Source organism: Eumetopias jubatus, unplaced genomic scaffold (genome assembly GCF_037043125.1).
Source record: "Eumetopias jubatus isolate StellerSeaLion01/CBP00866 unplaced genomic scaffold, mEumJub1_p1.0 scaffold_9, whole genome shotgun sequence".
Lineage (NCBI taxonomy): Eukaryota > Metazoa > Chordata > Mammalia > Carnivora > Otariidae > Eumetopias > Eumetopias jubatus.
In genome coordinates this window covers 65,994,512-66,003,814 of record NW_028274815.1, presented here as the reverse complement: position 1 = coordinate 66,003,814, position 9,303 = coordinate 65,994,512, and the positions used below count along the sequence as shown (strand labels likewise).

Genomic DNA, 9,303 nt, shown 5'->3' with positions numbered 1-9,303 from the left:
ATCTAGAAGCAAATCCCAGAGGGAGCATACTATGTCATCAGTAAAAGAAGAGACCTAAAAAAAAAATAAATAAATATATACATATATAAACATATACATATATACATATATGTACATATACATATATATATAATTACACCTCAAAATAGTAACAATAGTTCTTTAACATTATCAAATATTCAGTCATTGGTCAAATTATCAATTCTTTCTTTACAGTCTGAAAAAAAAATTAAGATCTAAATAATGCCCACATATTGCCATTGGTTGATATGCCTTTTGAGTCTCTTTTATTAATCTATAGGTTTCCCGGGGCACCTGGGTGGCTCAGTCAGTTAAGTGGCTGCTTTCAGCTCAGGTCATGGTCTCAGGGTCCTGGGATTGAGCCCCGCATCGGGCTCCCTGCTCGGCAGGGGTCTGCTTCTCCCTCTCCCTACTCTCTCTCTCTCTCAAATAAATAAATAAAAATCTTTAAAAAATTTTTAAAACCTCTATAGATTTCCCTTTCCCTCTTTGTTTCTTGTAAATTATTTATTGAAGAAATCAGGTCCTTTGTCCTGTAGAGTTTCCCACAGTCTGATTTTTTGCTGCGTGTACTCCCATGGTAGAGTGTAACATGTTCCTCTGTCCTCTGTACCTTCTGAAATTGGGAGTTGGAATGAGCAGCTTGATGAGATGTGCATTTTTTGGCAGGAGTTTTTCATGGGCATTGGTGTATTCTTCCTTTCTCCATGAAGAGGTAAATATTGTTTGGTTGTCTCTCTTTTTATTATGTTAGAAACAATCAGTGATCTTCAAGGTCTAGACACAATAGCTCTTAGGGAGTTGCAGAAAGGTGATACTCTAATTTCTTCATTCCTTTGTCATTTAGCTGCTGGAACACTTCTGCAAGGAGGAGCTTTGCCTCATGCTATTCAGTTACCCAGGGATATAAGTGACATCAAAAGATCAGAAAAAATAATAGAATTTATATACCAGTTTTCAAATCAATAATGAATTGCTTCCCAGTCATCTTCTAGATGGGACCAATTTTTTGAGCATCATTATGAACTCATAGACTTAAACATATTTGATGTTTCAACTTACTGCCATTTATTATCCTCTTAATGCTCAAAAAGTCCCATCTTTGGCCAGTGGGAACCTCATTGGGTTGGCTCTTGGGTTCTTTTGAAACAACCCTAGTAGTCTTTGATAGCTTCCTCAACTATCCATGTGACAAGACGCTTCGAGTTTCTCTTATTCATTTCCTGCCCCAGACCTGAATCAGCCTGGCTCCTTTTAATGGGAGATGGTATTGCAAGACCTTATCAGGGCTCTGGGGGTGCTCCCTGCACCTCCATTGATTTGACCTTGACTTTGAAGTTTTAAATTTCTTGACGTACCAGTGGCTAGTGGTGCAGACTCCAGAGGTAGACTGCCTGGGTTTGAATCACCGCTCTACCATTATTAGGTGTGTGACACTGGGCCAGTCTACCAACTTCTCCATGCTTCACCTTCTTCAGTTATAAAAGGAGAATAATAACCTTACCTAAATTTATGAGATCCTGGTGAGATTTAAATCAGAAAATTCGTGTAAAATGCCTAGAATAGAGCCTGGCGCAGGGGTTTGAGTAAAAGTTGGCTATTAATATTCTTATCACTAATTTCTTCGCAGCCTTGTCACTGTTGCCTGCTCACACTGGGGGTCATCTGAGATGTCATACAGACTTACATTTGATTCATATCTAGTGACACACTGGTTTATTTTAAAAAATTATTCTGAATTCCCATCTGCAGCATTTGTCCCACTAACGTGCAGCTCTAAATGATGCAACTCTCACACATATTAGAACATTTCCTACAAAGGAATCCAAATTAAACAAAGCTAATGGCATTCATGAAGTTCCCAAGTACCAGCGTACTTCCTGCCTTTTATATTCATTTGGAAAGGGGTAAATTGGCAGAAGCCTGGCTGGGACTGGCCCAACCATGGAGTCAAGTTCTTACTTTGCATTGCCAAGTCACATTTGTCTGGTCTTCCCTAGTTGAGCAGAGGGAGCTATTAGAGGTGGCATTCCCCAAAGCCTTCTAGCTCCCTTTTTAATCAAACTGGTAGAACCTCAAGACATGTTGCAGATCACATAAATCTTAATACTGGTTCTGTCTGGAAGCTCATCTCTATTAAATCTTGATCCATTTAGCCATTTGCAATACAACTCTTGCTTCAGGTTTGAGAGGTTAAAGATTTCAGGGCTGCTTTTGCATGGATTCACATGTATTTTACCAGAAGCTTATACCACTGTTACTGAAATTTGGGTTTTGACTTCTTTTGTTACAGTGTGAACAAACAGGGTATTTCTGGTCAAAATAAAGACAGTGAAGGGAAGCAGAAGCCCAGGGGGCTGTTTCCTTGCTGGTTCATTAGATCCAAACAAAGCCTCTAGGTACCTCTCTAAACCTGAAAACCCTGCAGAGCTGTAATATGAATAGTCTCTAAAACGGTTATGCCATGAGTTCCTTAAAACAAAGACATATGTTTGCAATTTTACACACTTGTATCACTGACATATGATTGCATTATAATTGCATCAGCTGGGCCAAGTTGTCTATAGAGCTCTGGCCAGAAATTCCCAGGAGGCACCAAGGTCTATCAGTGCTTAAACAAACATTTACTCCCTTGTTTTAAATTTTTTTTTCTCTTTTTGTGTCTTATGCCACTCCTGGCATTTTTTAAGTAGCTGTTTGCCATTAAGATGATTTTGAAGGAACTTTAAAAATAATAATTGTAAAAAATAATAATATGTAACATATATGTTTGTCAACAGGGAAGTGGGTGTAGAAAAATAATGGTAGATTCATATAATGGAAACTATTCGGTCACTAAATAAAATGGATCCTTTTTATTGTTGTTAAGTTAAATTAAGTATTTGTATTTGATATATGTATCAAATTAAGTATTGATACTTAAATGTATCTTTAGGTATTGAAAGAACAGAAACAAATTTCAAACATACTCAAAACAGTATGTATAGTAGGATCATATTTCAGTAAAATACTAATTATTATACATGTTGGATATGCATAGAAAAAAACCTGAGAGGGCACCTGGGTCGCTCAGTGGATTAAGCGTCTGCCTTCGGCTCAGGTCATGATCTAGGGTCCTAGGATCAAGTCCCTTATTGGGCTTCCCTGCTCTGTGGGGAGTCTGCTTCTCCCTCTGCCCCTCCCCCCTGCTCCTTCTGTGCATGTGCGCTCGCGCGCTCGCTCGCTCGTGCTCTCTCTCTCTCTCAAATGAATAAATAAAATCTTTTTAAAAAAAATCTGAAGAAAGATAGCCCAAGATGTTAATAGGGGCTATTTTGGGGGCACCTGGGGGGCTCAGTCAGTTAAGCCACCCACTCTTAATTTCAGCTCAGGTCATGATCTCAGGGAAAAGACGGCTTGAGATTGTTTCCCCCTGCCCCTCCCCCATTCGTGCACGCTCTCACAAATAAATAAATAAATAAAAGTTTTTTAAAAATAGGAGCTATTTTCAGAGATGAAATTGTAATTGACTTTTCCTATATAGTTCTATACTCCTTGGAATTTCTTATAAGTATTACTTTTTCAATCAGAAAAAATATTTTTTTTGAAAATCCATGTTATAATGTGTTCAAAACATCAAAAGAATCTACTGTTAATTAGAATAATATTAGCGAAATTTCTCATGGTCGCGTCTCAGTTGAGAGGTATATTATTAAACTTCTGTGAAAATAGTAGTTATTATTACTATAATAACTGATGCAGTAAAAAAAATAACAATAATAACCAGTATAACTAGCCCTCATTGAATCGAAAACAATTTAATATAGGTTTTTGTTTATTTGTTTGGGGACTTTTGTGTTTTTTTTTTTTCCATTTACCAGTTTATTAAAGGATGTGACAAATATGAATCAACACAGAGCGAGGCCAGGGAAACGAGTGCGCTGTTCTCCCCGTATCTCCGAACGACAATATTGCAACCAGCTACTCTGACGCCTAAACTCAGCCGAGGCCCCAACGAGGAAGCATCTCCCTCTCTGCTGTAGGAACAATGCTCAGAATGGCCACAAGGAACAGAGGCTGACATCATTTTCAAGAAAAGGCTCTATTTTACTAAACGTCAACATAGACATATACGTTACACTTTATAAAAACACCATCTATTTGGATCTCTTGGGCCCCCCTAATCCAACAAAAGGGGGCTCTGAGGGAGCCAAGAGGACAGCACCCCCTTCCAAACACTGCGGCGGCCCCGTGCAGCCCCAGGCCGCCGGTCCAGGGCACAGGAGGCAAGGTTAGTGGAAGCCACTCCGGCAGCCAGCGCGGGGCACCAGGAGCCTGTCCTGAGCCCTCATTGCCACCCCTTCCAGGACCACGAACACGCTGATGCACAGCCTGAGTCCTAGCTGGGCACACAGGTCCTGCCTCAGGAGGAGGAGACAGCTACCCATAGTGGCTGCAGTCAGCCTTGCCCAGCGTTAGTGTCAGTAATAGCCGGGGCTTCCGGTCCAACTCCTCCTCCTCTAGGCAGCCCTGCAGAGGCCGGGGCTTGGAAGTAAATGATGAGGCCGGCCACCAGCGCCCCCTGCAGAAGGCCAACGAGGACATCTCTCCAGTGGTGCTTGTGGTCAGACCCGCTCGCGGGTGTAGCCAGCATAGAGTGCAAAGGCCAACAGGAAGACCTGCACTGTGGGCCGCAGAAGTTGTGCCCACTTCCGGCAGAGCTGGGCCTGCACTAGAGCTCCAGGAACATCATGCAGTATGTCCCAAAGGAGGAGTGTCCAGAATAGAAAGTCTGAACTTGGTTAGTGGGGCTTCCCCTGCACACCTTCTCCACCTGTGCCTAGATGGAGCAGTTGATGGGGCTTGAGTCAGGGTCACACACTGCCAAGAAGTTGGGCTGAAGATGGCCGATCATGTACTTGGCCCAGGTCTATAAGCGACTGACTCACTGCAGCCCCAAACAGGAACTTCCCCAACACCTTATAGACGGCAGCCACATAGTTGTTGAAGTCAGAGCGGGAATAGAAACGGTCTTTGTACACCAGGTAGGCCTCCCTGGCCGAGACAAGGATGATGGTAGCTGTGATGGTAACCCCGGCCATGAGCCCACGGGCGAGGGTGTCTGTACGGTAGGGGTACCAGATAGAGTCATCTCCATATAAGTATGGTTAAGAACCATACTTATATGGGGTGTTCACAAGAGTCAGGATGGCAGAGAGGCTCCATTCAGATAAACGCAGTTGGGAAGATGGCAGAGGAGAAAGATCCTAAGCCACCTCCTCCAATGTACACATCAAGGCTACCATTTCATATAGAACAACTTGCTCTGAGAAGAAACCTTGAGACCAGCTTTTCCATAGCTGAAGATAAAAAGACAAAGCTACACTGAGAAGAACAGGAGGGGCAGAGACACAACACCCCTAGCATGACGACCCATAAGCCAGACCCATGACTTCCATAGCTGAAGATAAAAAGACAAAGCTACACTGAGAAGAACAGGAGGGGCAGAGACACAACACCCCCAGCAGACGACCATAAGCCTCCAATGTACACATCAAGGCTACAACTTCATATAGAACAACTTGCTCTGAGAAGAAACCTTGAGACCAGCTTTTCCATAGCTGAAGATAAAAAGACAAAGCTACACTGAGAAGAACAGGAGGGGCAGAGACACAACACCCCTAGCATGACGACCTTTCACAGGGGTGGAGGTCCTCCCTGAGGACCACCAAGCACAGCCCACTCCAGGGTTTTGTACTGGGAAGACTAGCTGCCATAACATCTGACTGTGAATATCAGAGGGGCTTAGCTCTGGGACACCTGGAGAGCTATACAAACCAAGATGCCACTCTTAAAGGGCCCCCACCCAAACTCACTTGCTCCAAGATCCAGCACAGAGGCAGCAGTTTTAAAAATGCCTGGCCCATATGTGAAGATTGACTGATTATAGGGTATGCACCAGAGGGGCAGGGATGTATAGGAACTTTCAGTGGGAATGGAAGCACTGATGGGCACCATTTTTCTTACCCTCCTTTAGCCTAGCTGTCCAGACACTGGTGAGCACCAATTCTAACATTCTCCATCGACCTTGCTAGCATCCACCTGGCATTCCCTGTGGACCCATCCTACCCAACATGCCCACCCCACAGGTGCCCCTCCAAGGAGGGTCCCATCCTGCCACACCCAACAGGAAGCCTCAGCCAGTACCAGTACCCCTCAAAAGTAACACCTGCTGCAGGGAGGAAGAGCAACAGTAATGACCTGGCCTCATAGCCAGACCACACCAGGGGCTAACCCCACCCACCATCATGCCAGCAGCAGCCACAACTGGGCATCTAAGCCAGCCAGGCCAGGGCCAACCGTGCCCACCCAGTGTGCCTGCAGCAATCATGGCCTCACCACGACAGAGGGCTCATGCAGCCAACACAGGAGACACCTCTGGAGTGCTTCATTTTGGTGACTGGGGGGATTGGGCTTCTGGGTCCCACCAGACTTCTATATAAGACCACTACCATCAAGACCAGGAAACATAGCTGACCTATCTCATTCATAGAAATAAACACTACAAGTCAGACAAAATGAAGAAACAGAAGAATATGTTCCAAATGAAAAAACAAGACCAAACCTCAGGAGGAAAAAAAAAAAAAAAAAGCTAAATGAAACCAAGATAAGCAGTCTACCCAATAGAAATTTCAAAGTAATGGTCATAAAGATGTTCACCGAACTTGGGAGAAGAGTAGACGAATTCAGTGAGATATTTAACAAAGAGATAGAAATATAAAAAAGAACGAATCAGAGCTGGAGAATACAATAATTGAAATGAAAAATATACTAGAGGAAACCAACAGCAGATTAGAAGATGCAGAAGACAGATCAGTGATCTAAAACACAGTTGCAGAAATCATTCAAGCTGAACAGCACAAAGAGAAAAGAATTTTTAAAAATGAGGATAAATTAAGGGACCTCTGGTACAACCTCAAGTGTACTACCATTCACATTGTAGGGGTCCCAGAAGGAAAAGAGAGAAGGGGGCAGAAAACTTATTTGAAGAAATAATAGCTGAAAACTTCCCTAACCTGGGGAAGGAAACAGATATCCAGGTCCTAGAAGCACAGAGAGGCCCATACAAGGTGAACCCAAAGAGGTCCACACCAACACACATAATAATTAAAATACCAAAAATCAAAGATAAAGAGAAAATTTTAAAAGCAACAAGATAAATTTAACTAATTACATACCAAAAACAACACCCATAAGACTATCAGCTGATTCTCAGCAGAAATTTTGCAGGCCAGAAGAGAGTGGCATGATATATTCAAAGTGCTGAAAGGGAAAAACCCAAAACCAAGAATACCCAGCAAGTTTCTCATTCAGAATTGAAGGACAGATAAAGAGTTTCCCAGACAAATAAAAGTTAAAGAACCAGCCTTGTCAAAAATGCTAACAGGACTTCTTTAAGCAGAAACGAAAAGGCCATAACTGGAAGTAAGAAAATTATGAAAGAAAAAAAATCCACTGGTAAGAGCAAACATATAGTAAAGATAGTAGATCAATCACTTATAAAGCTAATAGGAAGGTTAAAAAACAAAAGTAGCAAAATCAACTATATCTACAATGATTAGTTAAGGGATACACAAAATAAAATGATGTAAAATATGATATCATATACATAAAATGTGGTGGTGGGGATGTAAAAATGTAGTGCTTTTAGAATGCCTTTGAACTCACATGACCATCAGCTTAAAATAGGCTACTATGTAACAGGATGTTATATATGAACCTCATGGTAACCACAAAACAAAAACCTGTAATATATGCATAAAAAAGTAAAGAGAAAAGAATCCAAGCATAACACTAAAGAAAGTAATTAAATCACCAGGGAGGGAGCAAGAGAAGAAAGGAACACAGAAGAACTACAAAAACAACCAGAAAATAATTAACAAAATGGCAATCAGTACATATCTAAAGATAATTACTTTACATATAAATGGACTAAATGCTCCAATCCAAAAACATAGGATGACTGAAAGGATAAAAAACAAGATCCATCTATATGCTGTCTATAAGAAACCCACTAAAGACCTAAAGACAAGGGTGCCTGGGTGGTTCAGTCGGTTAAGCATCCAACTCTTGATCTCAAGTCTTGATTGCAGGGTTGTCAGTTCAAGCCCATATTGGGCTCCATGCTGGGCATGGAGCCTACAAAAAAAAAAAAAAAAGACCTAAAGACATTTACAGACTGAAAGGTAAGAGATGGAAAAAGATACTCCGTGCAAATGGAAATGAACAACAAAAAATGAGGTAGCAAAGAACGGCATTACATAATGATAAGAGGATGTAACAATTGTAAATATCTATGTACCCAACATAGGAGCACCTAAATATATAAAGCAAATATTCAAATATCTAAAACAGAAGAATACACATTCTTTTCAAGTGCATGGAACATTATCCAGGATAGGTCATATGTTATACTACAAAACAAGTCTCAATAAATTTAAGAACACTGAAATCATATAGAGCAGTTCTCCAACCACAACAGTATGAAACTAGAAATCAGATACAAGAAAAAAACTGGAAAAAACACAAACAGCTGGAAGCTAAATAACATGCTACTAAACAACCAATGGATCAATGAAGAGGGGTGCCTGGGTGGCTCAGTCAGTTAAGTGTCTGCCTTTGACTCTGGTCATGATCCCAGGGTCCTGGGATTGAGCCCCACGCCGGGCTCCCTGTTCAGCGGGACATCTGCTTCTCCCTCTCTCTCTGCCCCTCCACTCCATGCACACACACACTCTCTCTCAAATAAATAAATAAGATCTTTTTTTAAAAAAATGGGTCAATGAAGAAATCAGAGTAAATAGAAAAAATACCTTGAGACAAATGAAAATGGAAATACAACATTGCAAAATCTTTGGGGCAGAGCAGAAACAGTTCTAAGAGGGAAGATTACAGTGATATAAGTCTACCTCAAGAAATGAGAACATTTCAAATAAACAACCTACCTTTACATCTGAAAGAACTAGAAAAAAAACTTTCCTTGCTCTTTGAAAAGATCAATGAAATTGATAAACCTCTAGCCAGGCTCACCAAAAAAAAAAAAGAGGACTAAAATAAAATCAAAAATAAAAAACAGGGCACGTGGGTGGGTCACTTGGTTAAGCGACTGCCTTTGGCTCAGGTCATGATCCCAGGGTCCTGGGATTGAGTCCCACATTGGGCTTCCCCTGCTCTTCAGGGAGCCTGCTTCTCCCTCTCCCTCTGCCTGCCAGTCCCCTTGCTTGTGCTCTCTTTATCAAATAA

The 9,303-nt window shown here is 41.7% G+C and overlaps 1 pseudogene; it reads right to left on the bottom strand.

The window, feature by feature from the left end:
* Positions 1-4,440: 4,440 nt before the first annotated feature.
* On the bottom strand, positions 4,441-5,207 carry LOC114209677 (phospholipid phosphatase 2 pseudogene; annotated as a pseudogene).
* Between the last annotated feature and the right edge of the window lie 4,096 nt (positions 5,208-9,303).